The following is a 13,405-nucleotide window of genomic DNA, read 5'->3' as shown; positions in this document are numbered from 1 at the left end:
TCAGTGACTTCATTCAGTTATGGTTTGTTTTCAATTCAATTCAATTCAATTTTATATAGTACCTTTCACAACAGAATCACCCCAAAGTGCTTTACATGGGTGTGTTGTGATACATTTCCTGCATCATTTATAGAGAATAATTCAAAAACAGGGTAAAGGATCAGACTGCAGTTTTGTGGTGTAACTGAAAACAATACCTTGTATAAAATGCTGGGCTGCCATCTATATGGCCTGATCTAATGGCCTGAGCTGCCACTAACTATATAATACATGCATTTCTTCATTTATCCATACATCCATTTTTGGTAACTACTCATCCTATTCAGGGTCACAGAGGGTCTGGGGCCTATGGGCAAAACCCAGGACAGGGCTCCGACCTATCACAGGACAGGGCTCCGACCTATCACAGGACAGGGCTCCGACCTATCACAGGACAGGGCTCCGACCTAACACAGGACAGGGCTCCGACCTATCACAGGACAGGGCTCTGACCTAACACAGGACAGGGCTCCGACCTATCACAGGACAGGGCTCCGACCTATCACAGGACAGGGCTCCGACCCAACACAGGGCACGGGGCTCCGACCCATCACAGGGCACGGGGCTCCGACCCATCACAGGGCACGGGGCCCCGACTCATCACAGGGCACGGGGCTCTGACCCATCACAGGGCACGGGGCTCTGACCCATCACAGGGCACGGGGCCCCGACCCATCACAGGGCACGGGGCTCTGACCTATAACAGGGCACGGGGCCCCGACCCATCACAGGGCACGGAGCTCTGACCCATCACAGGGCAAGGGGCCCCGACCCATCACAGGGCACGGGGCTCCGACCCATCACAGGACAGGGCTCCAACCTATCACAGGACAGGGCTCCGACCTAACACAGGGCACGGGGCTCTGACCCATCACAGGGCACGGGGCTCTGACCCATCACAGGGCACGGGGCCCCGACCCATCACAGGGCACGGGGCTCTGACCTATCACAGGGCACGGGGCTCTGACCTATCACAGGGCACACTCACACCTCTGGGCAATTTGGTAACTCTGATCAACCTCAGCCTGTTTTCGGATTGTTTGGGGAAAACCAGAGTACCTGGAGGAAACCCCACGACAACAGTACTAACCATTGCACCACCATGCCATCCATCTTAATTTATCATGGATTACAAATGTTTCAAAGAAATTTTTCTGATAAACTACAAAATAAATCAAACTTCTGAAAACGCAGTCATATGCCTACAATAATGATTCAATAATACAAGTTAGCTTTAATTTGACAATTTCAATACTGCAAAACTAGCTTAAATCTAACTGAACTATATTCCTAGACTTCAGAAGAATAAATAATTTTATCACAATACCTGGCTTCTGTAATGTCTCTGACTTGTCAGGTCCAAGGTTCTGGTGATGTGCAGCACATGTGTAAGATTTCTGACTGTTCCAGTCTGCCGCTTTGACAGTGATGTGACTGACCATCATGGTGCTTCCACTGACCATGACCGGTGAGTATTGATGGAAGTCAGGCAGCACGTTACCGTTACTGTCACTCCAATTAAAGCTCAAGGCATCCCGGGGTGAAAAACCGCTGGCAATGCATCCGAGGCTGATGTCACCACGAGAGTCTGCAGACCCACATTGGTGAAGGGGGTAAATGTAAGATGGCAGCTCAGCACCTGAGAAAAGAAATGTACCAGTCATTAGACATTGTTAGCTGTTACTGGGAACCGGGCCTTCAGGATGTGGGATGTTAATATCGAATACTGGCTTGGATGATAATTAATTTTTTTCATACCATCGTATCATCCAAGCTCACATTTGTAACTTTTGTTAAAACATTTTTACTTTGCCAATTTTAGCAAGCTTTGCTATTTTAATGGTTGTTCCTTTTCAAGATTTTCTAAGTAAGTAAGTAGAGCTTTATCGTCATCCCAACAATATACAATAAGTATACAGTGAGATGAAATATCGTTCTCCATGACCAAATGTGCAGCATAACACAAAACAACACTCAAGACAGATCACAATGAGGGTGAGAGGGGCTAAAAGGAATTTCTTGGGGTGGATACATCAGGGATACAGTACAACAATACAGTATTTCAGTGGTATATATATGTTGGATTAGAAATCATTTGTATATGTTACATTTGTATATGTTTGTATATGCTAATCCCTAGTATATGTTAAAAAATCAGGGAAAGTGTGGACCATTTGTGAGAAATTTAAGAAAGTACATGAGGAGGAAAAAAATAAACCAGGAATGATGACCAAAAGACATTTTCATTCCACTGTATGGAAATATTTTTGATTCTTTTAGAGACAATACTGAGCAAAACCAAATGATTTGTGGGCACTGTTTTGTGTTGGCTCAACTTGCGTCAACACCACTAACTTATCAGACAGACTCTATTGGTAGATAATAACACGTTCTATTTGGCTATAGTTTATTTTGGGCAACTTCATAAATATTGCAAATTTGCAATTTATACAAAGAAAAAAATTCAAAAATATTTTTATTTTTCCCAATATCATGCAGTGTTAGTCCCTACTGGAAAAATATATTAAGGAAAAAAAATATGTTATATATCATGGTTTTTTTTAAGTGTTACAGCTGTAATAAAAATTATGCTTTATTGAACGACATTTCATTCTCTTATATACAGATGACGCCATTCATTAACATAGCTTTTGTAAGCCAGTAAACTCTACTGCTGGTGTATAGAGATTCTGTCTCGTGATTTAAAAAAAAACATTCACAAAAATAATTTTCTGCTTAACCATCAAAATAATTACTAATTCAAATATAAATGTATCTTATGTTTGTTACATGATTCTCTGTCTAACTTTATTTCAATGTCCCTGCAGTAGCTACCTAAAGCTAAATATAATAACCTGCTGTGTTCACCCTCTTGCAAAACATGCTGTCCATTGATTGGTCAGATTTATATTATACTGAGGATAAAAATAAGAAATATGCAACTGAAGCATAATAACTATTTTCTCCAAATCTCAGTTTATGTTTTTAATGAAACTTTGAGAGTGCAGTATTACCAGGATAACAGAAAAATTTTACTTGCGATGCATCAGACATAACGCATGTTGATGATTATTAGTTACATTTCTTATTTTCAGTATCACAAACACAGCATATTACCCATTATATTATTCATGTATGGGTTCCAACAGATACATTTACCAATATTTTCAATCTTTTTTATATTGAAATCTACACTGACTTTTAATTAACTGGGATACTTTTCATCTACTGCTTGAATACGATTCTTGGATGATTACAAAGTATATATTTTCATTATATGAAAACAGCTAATAAGAAAAACATACATATGTTGTGATTAATAGCAATAACGCACAAACCAGGGATCTTTTTACAGGGATATAATTGCTATTTTCAATCTCCCTGCTATACAACAGTTTACGGCGTTCAAAATACTTTAATCCTCACTGCACTAAATGTTCATACAAGACACAAATCTAACTAATTTACAAGCACAAAGAACCTAAGAACATTACACATGAGCACAAATCCTTCTGAGCAGCGGTGCTGTAAAGCAGGGGACAGTTAGGGTGATTCCAAGCCCCCCCCCCCCCGAGTGACTACGGCCCTAAGACATTTGGAACATAATCTGATTGATTTGGGCTGGGGGCCCAATATAATACTCTTTCATGGGGCCCAAAATCTCCAGCGGCTCCCCTTCTTCTGAGTATTAGGCCTATTTATTTTGAATGAAACATTAATAGCTGGAAGAAACCCGCCGGTATATAATGTTAGCACAAGCTCCTATTGGAATCACACATTTTCGGTGACTCTTATGTCCTCCAGAACAAACTACATTCAAATGATTTTCCGCATAAATTTGGGCAGCCTGCGTACAGTTCTAACGCTGGGACAGTTATAACACGTTAAATATCTAATTTGCGTTATTACATCTATGCAGGAGCGGTAACAGGCTTTCTAAGTGTGGGGATATTGAACAAGATTTTCATTTTTTTTGACTCTGCTTTCCTTATGAATTTATCTTTGATCTTACTCGACAGTGTTGTTAAAAGTGTTTTATAATTGTCGATTTGTCTACTTAAAGTTTTTTTTTTAAATATCGGCGTAGCGTTTTTGGGAAATTCGATCAGACCAGTGTGCGCAGTGGTCGGCGGGGAGCAGCTGCAGTCTCACTGGAAACAGACGCCACCGAGTCCCGCGAAATTACGTACCTCTCATAAGCCCAGGACAATGCAAACAGGATTTCTATTAAACATGCAATGTACTTAGTGAAAATTGTTTTATCTTGTCTTATTGTTTTATTTATTTTTGTATTTTTAAAAAGCAAGGAATTTTGTTAATTCTAGACAAATACGTATTTAAAGAATATTAAAATCAAATACTTGTTTCATTTTCAAAGAAGAATTCGTCAACTAATAGCAAAATTGCTAAATATTGTCAAAAAGAATTAACTTCACTGCATTAGGGGTTTATTTAGCCTATACATTATAACCTACGGACGTTACAACTATCCAGTTGTACGTACAGTTTTAGCAAACTGTCTCAAGCATGAGGACAGATTTAGGCTAACTAAAGTACCGGGTCTTTAAACAGTTATTGTACAAAAAATAAATCGGTACTCAAAAATATTCACCTTGATTTTAAAAACGGACGGAAGAAACAATTAAGTTAAAAATCTGATGTTTTTGTATGATGTTTTCGCGTTCTCCATGACCATATGTGCAGCATAACACACAACAGCACACAAGACAGATCACAATGAGGGTGAGAGGTGTAATAATTTATGTAAAATCTAAAATGTGTGGCAATTGAACTCGGTTTAACCTAATTTAAACATAATTTCGAATGAAATTACAAGGTACAATTTCATCCTTGGTATACTTTATAATACAGTGCCCGTTTTTCATTTAATGCAGTGACTAAAGTACAATATTCTATTAATAATTTCTCAGCGGTTTACGCTAAAATAATTTCGCGTTTGCACTACTAAAAATACATCTCAAAAGTATAACAGTCTTACTGAAGTGTCGAAGCAGGAGCTCGACCGGTTACGGACACATGCAGTTTTCCGATTAATTTTAAACCACTTTAGTTTATAATGCCATACCAATTTGATATCGAGCTATGCAAGTTTGACGAGGTTTTTACACAATAGACCACAGACACTAAAAGAGCCACAACGATCAGTTTGCGGGGGATTTTATCTAGCAAAGTAAACAGAGGAAAACTAATCACTCAAGTGAAACTTTATTTATACTAAGTAAATAAAGAAAAATACAGATATTTAAAAAGGAATAAGCAAAGTGGGGTGAGACGGAGAGGACTTACCGACAGTGACTTTGGTGCCTTTTCCCCAGTAGTCGAAAGCATCACAGTGATTCATTACATTATGCTACCCGGACAATAACATGCATGCAATAAAAAGCTGATATGAAAACATCAACAGGAAAAATAAATAAATGAAATATATATTGTCTTAAGCAATCAAACGCACGTACCAATGAATGACATAGAATCATTCATAAAATGTAATACAAGTAGTTTAAAATAAAACAGATGTGCCTCCAATTCGCATGAACTATATTGTAACCTTCAGTATGACAGTAAGGTTTTTGTACGAGTCCGCATCATCGTGCCACCCCAATTATCACAATGATACAAACTCGTACAATAACTGAGCTCCCTTGTAACTTTCTGTTATTTGTCTGTTATATGCTACAGTCACCATTCACACTGTAACCATATAATCTACATTTTTTCTTTGAGAAGACCTGTTTTATTACATTTCTTAATGAAAAATGAACATGCATAAGGCCAAACCTAATGATGTTTTGGGTATTATTGAGATCAGACTTACAGTTTTTTCAGTAGAGGCACAGTCCTTAGATTTACTCATACCTGAAATATATGATTTTTTTAAATCAACAATAGGAAAACCTGGGTTTAATAGCCTTATTTTTCCAAATGTGTAGTATAGGCCTACATAACTAGTATACATAAAAATAGTAAACTATAGATGCTTTGTAATCGTTTGGTAAATAAGTGTGATCTTTTATCCTATTGATAAAGTAATAAAGACCTAACATATTTAGGTACATATTTAAAGAACAAAGACTCACAGATTATCAGGATAATCTCTAAAAGTTATTTCTTCTATTGAACAGTGATACTTTATGCATCCCTGTAAGGAAATGGTCCTTTTGCCTGTCCCAGCAGTTGGAGGTAAAGGAGCCTTGCTCAAGGTCACAACAATAGCATCAGTCTCCTGGTCCCATGACCCAGACCGCTTTAGATCCCCCTAGAAACCATTCTTTAGTTAGCATGTGTTATGGTCTTTTAAAGAGTCATAGCCTCATGCTACCTAATTATGTTCATTGTCAAACATATCGATCCATTCATATTCCAACTCGTTATTCACTACCAGGGTTGTGCGGCCCTCTCCTGGAGCCGACACCTTATCGTGGTGGAGAGGTTTGCGTGTTCCAGTGATCCCAGGAGCTAAGTTGCCCGGGGCTTTAAGCCCCTGGTAGGGTCACCCAAGGCAAACAGGTCCTGGGTGAGGAACCAGACGAAGTGCGGCTCACAAAACCCCTTATGATGAGTAATAACATGGATCCACGATTTCCCTTGCCCGGACGCGGGTCACCGGGGCCCCCTCCTGGAGCCAGGCCTGGGGGTGGGGCTCGAGCACCTGGTGGCCAGGCCTACACCCATGGGGCCTGGTCGAGCACAGCCCGAACAAGGCACGTGGGTCCCCCCTCCAATGGGCTCACCACCTGTAGGAGGGGCCATAAGGGTCGGGTGCGTTGTGAGCTGGGCAGTGGCCGAAGGCGGGGACCTTGGCGGTCCGATCCTCGGCTGCAGAAGCTAGCTCTAGGGATATGGAATGTCACCTCTCTGGTGGGGAAGGAGCCTGAGCTGGTGCGCGAGGCTGTGAGGTTCCGACTAGATATAGTCGGGCTCGCCTCGACGCACGGCTTGGGCTCTGGAACCAGTCTCCTCAAAGGGGGTTGGACCCTCTTCCACTCTGGAGTTGCTCACGGGGAGAGGCGGCGAGCTGGGGTGGGCATACTTATTGCTCCCTGGCTGGGCACCTGTACATTGGGGTTTACCGCAGTAGACGAGAGGGTAGCCTCCCTTCGCCTTCGAGTGGGGGGACGGGTCCTGATTGTTGTTTGCGCTTATGCGCCAAATGGCAGTTCAGAATACCCACCCTTTTTGGAGTACTTGGAAGGGGTGTTGGAGAGCGCTCTCCCCGGGGACTCTCTTGTTCTGCTGGGGGACTTCAATGCCCACGTGGGCAATGACATTGAGACCTGGAGTGGCGTGATTGGGAGGAACGCCCCCCCCGATCTGAACCCGAGTGGTGTTCTGTTGTTGGACTTCTGTGCTCGTCACGGATTGTCCATAATGAACACCATGTTCAGGCATAAGGGTGTTCATATGTGCACTTGGCACCAGGACACCCTAGGCCGCAGTTCGATGATCGACTTTGTAGTCGTGTCATCGGACTTGCGGCCGCATGTCTTGGACACTCGGGTGAAGAGAGGGGCGGAGCTGTCAACTGATCACTACCTGGTGGTGGGTTGGCTCCGCTGGTGGGGGAGGAAGCCAGCCAGGCCTGGCAGGCCCAAGCGTATAGTGAGGGTCTGTTGGGAACGTCTGGCGGAATCCCCTGTCAGAGGGAGTTTCAACTCCTACCTCCGGCAGAACTTCTCCCATGTTCCAGGGTAGGCGGGGGACATCGAGTCCGAATGGGCCAAGTTCCGCGCCTCCATTGTGGAGGCGGCTGACTGGAGCTGTGGCCGTAAGGTGGTCGGTGCTTGTCGCGGCGGCAATCCCCGAACCCGCTGGTGGACACCGGTGGTGAGGGATGCCGTCAAGCTGAAGAAGGAGTCCTATCGGGCCTTTTTGGCCTGTGGGACTCCGGAAGCAGCTGATGAGTACCGGCAGGCTAAGCGGAACGTGGCTTCGGCGATCGCTGAGGCGAAAACTCGGGTATGGGAGGAGTTTGGCGAGGCCATGGAGAACGACTTCCGAACGGCTTCGAGGAGATTCTGGTCCACCATCCGGCATCTCAGGGCGGGAAAGCGGTGCAGCATCAACACTGTTTATGGTGGGGATGGTGCGCTGCTGACCTCAGCTCGGGACGTTGTGGGTTGGTGGAAGGAATACTTCGAAGACCTCCTCACCCCACTGCTTCCTCCAATGAGGAAGCAGAGTCTGGGGACTTGGGGGTGGACTTACCTATCTCTGGGGCAGAGGTTGCTGAGGTGGTTAAAAAGTTCCTTGGTGGCCGGGCCCCGGGGGTGGATGAGATCTGCCCGGAGTTCCTCAAGGCTCTGGATGTTGCGGGGCTGTCTTGGTTGACACGCATCTGCGGCATTGCGTGGACATCGGGGGCGGTGCCTCTGGATTGGCAGACCGGGGTGGTGGTCCCCATCTTTAAGAAGGGAGACCGGAGGGTGTGTTCCAACTATAGGGGGATCACACTCCTCAGCCTCCCTGGTAAGGTCTATTCGGGGGTGCTGGAGAGGAGGGTCCGTCGGATAGTCGAACCTCGGATTCAGGAGGAGCAGTGTGGTTTTTGCCCTGGCCGTGGAACAGTGGACCAGCTCTATACTCTCGGCAGGGTCCTGGAGGGTGCGTGGGAGTTTGCCCAACCAGTCTACATGTGCTTTGTGGACTTGGAGAAGGCGTTTGACCGCGTCCCTCGGGGAGTCCTGTGGGTAGTGCTCCGGGAGTACGGGGTGCCGGACTGCCTTATAAGGGCTGTTCGGTCCCTGTACGACCGGTGTCAGAGCTTGGTCCGCATTGCCGGTAGTAAGTCGGACTCGTTCCCGGTGAGGGTTGGACTCCGCCAGGGCTGCCCTTTATCACCGATTCTGTTCATAACCTTTATGGACAGAATTTCTAGGCGCAGCCAGGGCGTTGAGGGTGTCCGGTTTGGTGACCTCAGGATTAGGTCTCTGCTTTTTGCAGATGATGTGGTTCTGTTGGCCTCATCAGACCGTGACCTTCGGCTCTCACTGGAACAGTTCGCAGCTGATTGTGAAGCGGCTGGAATGGAAATCAGCACCTCCAAATCCGAGACCATGGTCCTCAGCCGGAAAGGGGTGGAGTGCTCTCTCCAGGTCAGGGAGGAGGTCCTTCCCCAAGTGGAGGAGTTTAAGTATCTCGGGATCTTGTTCACGAGTGAGGGAAGGATGGAGCGGGAGATCGACAGGCGGATCGGTGCGGCGTCAGCAGTGATGCGGGCGCTGCATCGGTCTGTCGTGGTGAAGAAGGAGCTGAGCCAAAAGGCAAAGCTCTCGATTTACCGGTCGATCTACGTTCCTACCCTCACCTATGGTCATGAGCTGTGGGTAGTGACCGAAAGAACGAGATCGCGAGTGCAAGCGGCCGAAATGAGTTTTCTCCGCAGGGTGGCTGGGCTCTCCCTTAGAGATAGGATGAGGAGCTCGGTCATTCGGGAGAGACTCAGAGTAGAGCCGCTGCTCCTCCGCATTGAGAGGAGCCAGATGAGGTGGCTCGGGCATCTGCTTAGGATGCCTCCTGGACGCCTCCCTGCTGAGGTGTTCCGGGCATGTCCCACTGGGAGGAGGCCCCGGGGAAGACCCAGGACACGCTGGAGGGACTATGTCTCTCAGCTGGCCTGGGAACGCCTCGGGATCCCCCCAGAGGAGCTGGAGGAAGTGGCCGGGGAGAGGGAAGTCTGGGTTTCCCTGCTGAGACTGCTGCCCCTGCGACCCGACCTCGGATAAGCGGAAGTAAATGGATGGATGGATGGATGGTTGTGCGGCATTCAGAATTGATTTGAGAATAGCTCTTAAATTCCAATTTATTTTCAGAGTCAGAATCTTTATTATCATTGCAAAATGATTTAATAGGCAACTAAAAATTTGAATTAAAAAGCTAAATTTCTCAATACAAAATAAAAATAAATATATAATTATACATATATATCTACAGTGCATTATGCCACAACTGTGGCAGTTGCAAGAAGTTGCACTGTAGTCCATATTGCACATGGAGATGGGGTATTGTATATACGAAGACAGACATACCTTACAGTGGAGGCGCATATTGCACAGAGTAACAGAGTTGCGCAGTGAGAGACTGGATGATCATTCATTTCAGTTTGTTGTTAATAACAGTGATGGCCCTGGGATACTTTTCAAATCGCGCCACTGATCTTCATTTTGAACAGCCGCTCCTCTTAAGCATTTGACGGCGAGTAAGGTACGCTGCACAACCTGGACCAACAGCATTTCCATGGTAAGAACTTCAGTGCCTTTTAATGAAAACTGAAAACGTGAATTCAGTACAAATTTCTCTAACACTATATGTTGTGTATAGTTAAATGCACGAACTGTACTAAAATGTTCACATTTTGTAAATGCACGAAAGTATTCACATGATTCTGTTACCTCACGCAGCAGAGAAGACGTGGGGACTCTGACTTCTTCCCTTTGCATGTTCGCAATTGTATTCAGGTGCGTATTTCACTTATGATTAAGATTAAGGGTGTGTCTGAAATCGCGCACTTGCGTCAGTGCACTGAGATGTAGTGCATAGTGCGCACTGCGCACTTCCTTCTGTAGTGTACACTACCATGGGTAAGTGCTGTCCTAAATGGAACACTAACGTTTTGCACTTACCAGAAGTGACGGACTAGCATTTGATCGCGATTCTCCAGCGCGCCAAAATATCTGCCGTGTTTTGTTTACAATGAATTTCCTTGTGGGCAAAAATTGCTTAAAGAATATAAAAGTACACACGGTAACACTTTATAATACTGTTCCGTAGTTAACAGGTAAATATGCAAGAAGTAAGCAGCAACAAAGGAGTAGTGCTTCATTAACACCTAAATCGGTACTATTAACTACTAAGGAATTATGCTTAATTACTCAATAGGTAATAGTGAACTAATTATTATAGTAGTTCGCTATTACTTCATTAGGAACTATTGAGTATTGCTAATCTCATTGGGAATTATGTACTAACTATGGATTATTTATAATAACTGCTAGTCCATTACTCATCAAATGAACAGTGCTTTTTTTTTTGGACTAACAGGAACTTACAGGCTACTGTTCTCAATGGTATTTGCCATTTTTTTCCCATGGGGATGGGCCTCTTGGAAAAGCAGCTTCCGTGCCGCCAGCAGTCTCATGGCCTTCACCTTAGCAGGAACGTGTATCAGCCCCTGGCCCCCCTCAGCCAGGGGCAGATGTAAGACACCAGGCGGCAGCCAATGACACCCATCCCAAAAGAAGTTCACAAAGATCCTCTGAATGTTCTGAAGCAGCCCCACTGGGGGGTCCAGCACAGTCAATCGATGCCACAGCATAGAAGCTGCCAAGTTGTTCACCACAAGCACCCGCCCCCGATATGAGAGCTGGGAAGAAAGGCTCCTCCACCTGTGAAGTCGCCCTTTTATTTGATCCAGCACCCCTTCCCAGTTCTTCTGCATGTACAAAGCAGCACCTAAAAACACACCAAGAACTCTAAGCCCGGTCGTATTCCAAACACACACCTGCGGGAGTTGAGGGATGCTGTTCTGGGGCCATTTCCCCACCAGTAGTGCATCGCTTTTATTCCAATTGAGTTTCGCTGACGACGCTCTCTGGAACAAATCAAGGCACTCCATCGTGCCTGAAATGTCCTCGTTAGACCTGATGACCACCGTGATGTCATCAGCATATGCCGACAGCTTAACTGTGACCTCCTCACCCATCCTGGGACCGTGTACCGATATGCCAGTGAGCTTCCTCCGCAACATGGCCAAGAGTGGTTCAGCTGCGATGGTGTACAGGAGCCCAGAGAGGCCGCAGCCTTGACGTATTCCTCTGGTTACAGGGAAGGGCCTCGTGAGCCTCCCGTTAATGTTCAGCAGACTATAAACATCAGTATATAGCAGCCTTACATATGAAAGAAACTGTGGCCCAAAGCCAAAGCCTTTCAATGTCCTCAAAAGAAAGGCATGATCAACTCTATCAAAAGCTTTCTCCTGATCGAGAGACAGCAGTCCCATGTTAAGCTTTCGCTCATCAACATATGAAAGTAAATCTCTCAACAGATAAAGATTGTCAAAAATAGAGCGACTTGGCACACAAAATGATTGATCATGATGAATTATGGTGCCTAAGCATTTTTTTAAGCGGTTCGTCAGCACCTTGGACAAAATCTTATAATCCACACCCAGCAAGGAAACCGGGCGCCAGTTCTTTAAGTGTCCAAGGTCCCCCTTTTTGGGGAGCAAGGTGATTACAGCCCTCTGGCAACTAAGCGGCAGGAGACCAGCGCCTGTACACTCCAGGAAAACAGCATGCAGGTCCAGGCCAACCGTACCCCAAAATGCTTTATAAAACAGTGCCATAGCTATAATTCCCTGTCTGTCCGTAATCTCCTTGCCATCAGGCAGTTTCAGATGGCGTAGGATCTTTTTTTCTCCAGCCTTCTTCTCCAGCCCAAAAAAGAAAGACGTTGGTGCATCCATTTCATGAAACTGGGTATACTGAGCCCGGACCAGTGCTCCACGGCCTCTCTCCTCCAGCAAGTTCCTGAGTAACAGTTCATTCCTTTCACAGGTCTGAACAGCGTCCGTCCTGTCAGCCCCGCTCTCGCAGCTCTCAGACTCCAAAATTTCCCGTTCCAAAAGTCTCATCCTGGTCCTCAGTGCGCTCGTACTGTGAGCAGTATAAGCCTGACAAAAGTTCTTGATTTGGGCTTTACCAATGTCCCACCATTGGCCAAGCGACCTAAAAAGAGACTTCCTCTCTCTCCAGGCCTCCCAGAAACGGGGGAAGGAGTGCACAAATTGGTGATCCCGTAGTAGCTGACTATTGAAGTGCCAATGTGACCGTTTTCCCACAGCTGTTACAACCAAGTAAGCTACAGAGATGAGGTGGTGATCAGACAGAGGAAAGGGAAGAATACAGCTTCGAAGAAACTTGCCTATATTGCTTTTCTGCACATATATTCTATCGAGCCGAGCCCCCGACATCCTGTTACAGGTAGTTTTTATCCAGGTATACTGCCTGACATACTGCCTGACCCCTGGAAACATGTCCCTCCATACATCCACTAAAGCATGATAATTAATAATAGACCTGAGTGCATCTGCCGAGCGTGGGTGCGGCTCTTCATGGTTCCTGTCTATATGATGCTCAAGAGTGCAGTTAAATTCCCCTGCTAAAACAATAATCCTCTCTTGAGAGCAGCTCTTCAAAGCTTCTTGCAACTTATCAAACAAGGTTATACGCTCTGGGCCCAAGTTTGGAGCATACACATTAAATAGGGAAAAACACAGCCCATGAAGAACCGCATCAACTCCGCATCAACAATCTTCCTGGAATAAGTTCCGCCACGCTGACTGGCTGGC

Source organism: Paramormyrops kingsleyae, chromosome 5, assembly GCF_048594095.1.
Source record: "Paramormyrops kingsleyae isolate MSU_618 chromosome 5, PKINGS_0.4, whole genome shotgun sequence".
NCBI classification, from domain to species: domain Eukaryota; kingdom Metazoa; phylum Chordata; class Actinopteri; order Osteoglossiformes; family Mormyridae; genus Paramormyrops; species Paramormyrops kingsleyae.
The sequence above is the reverse complement of the archived record's forward strand: the minus strand, read 5'-3'. Positions refer to the sequence as shown.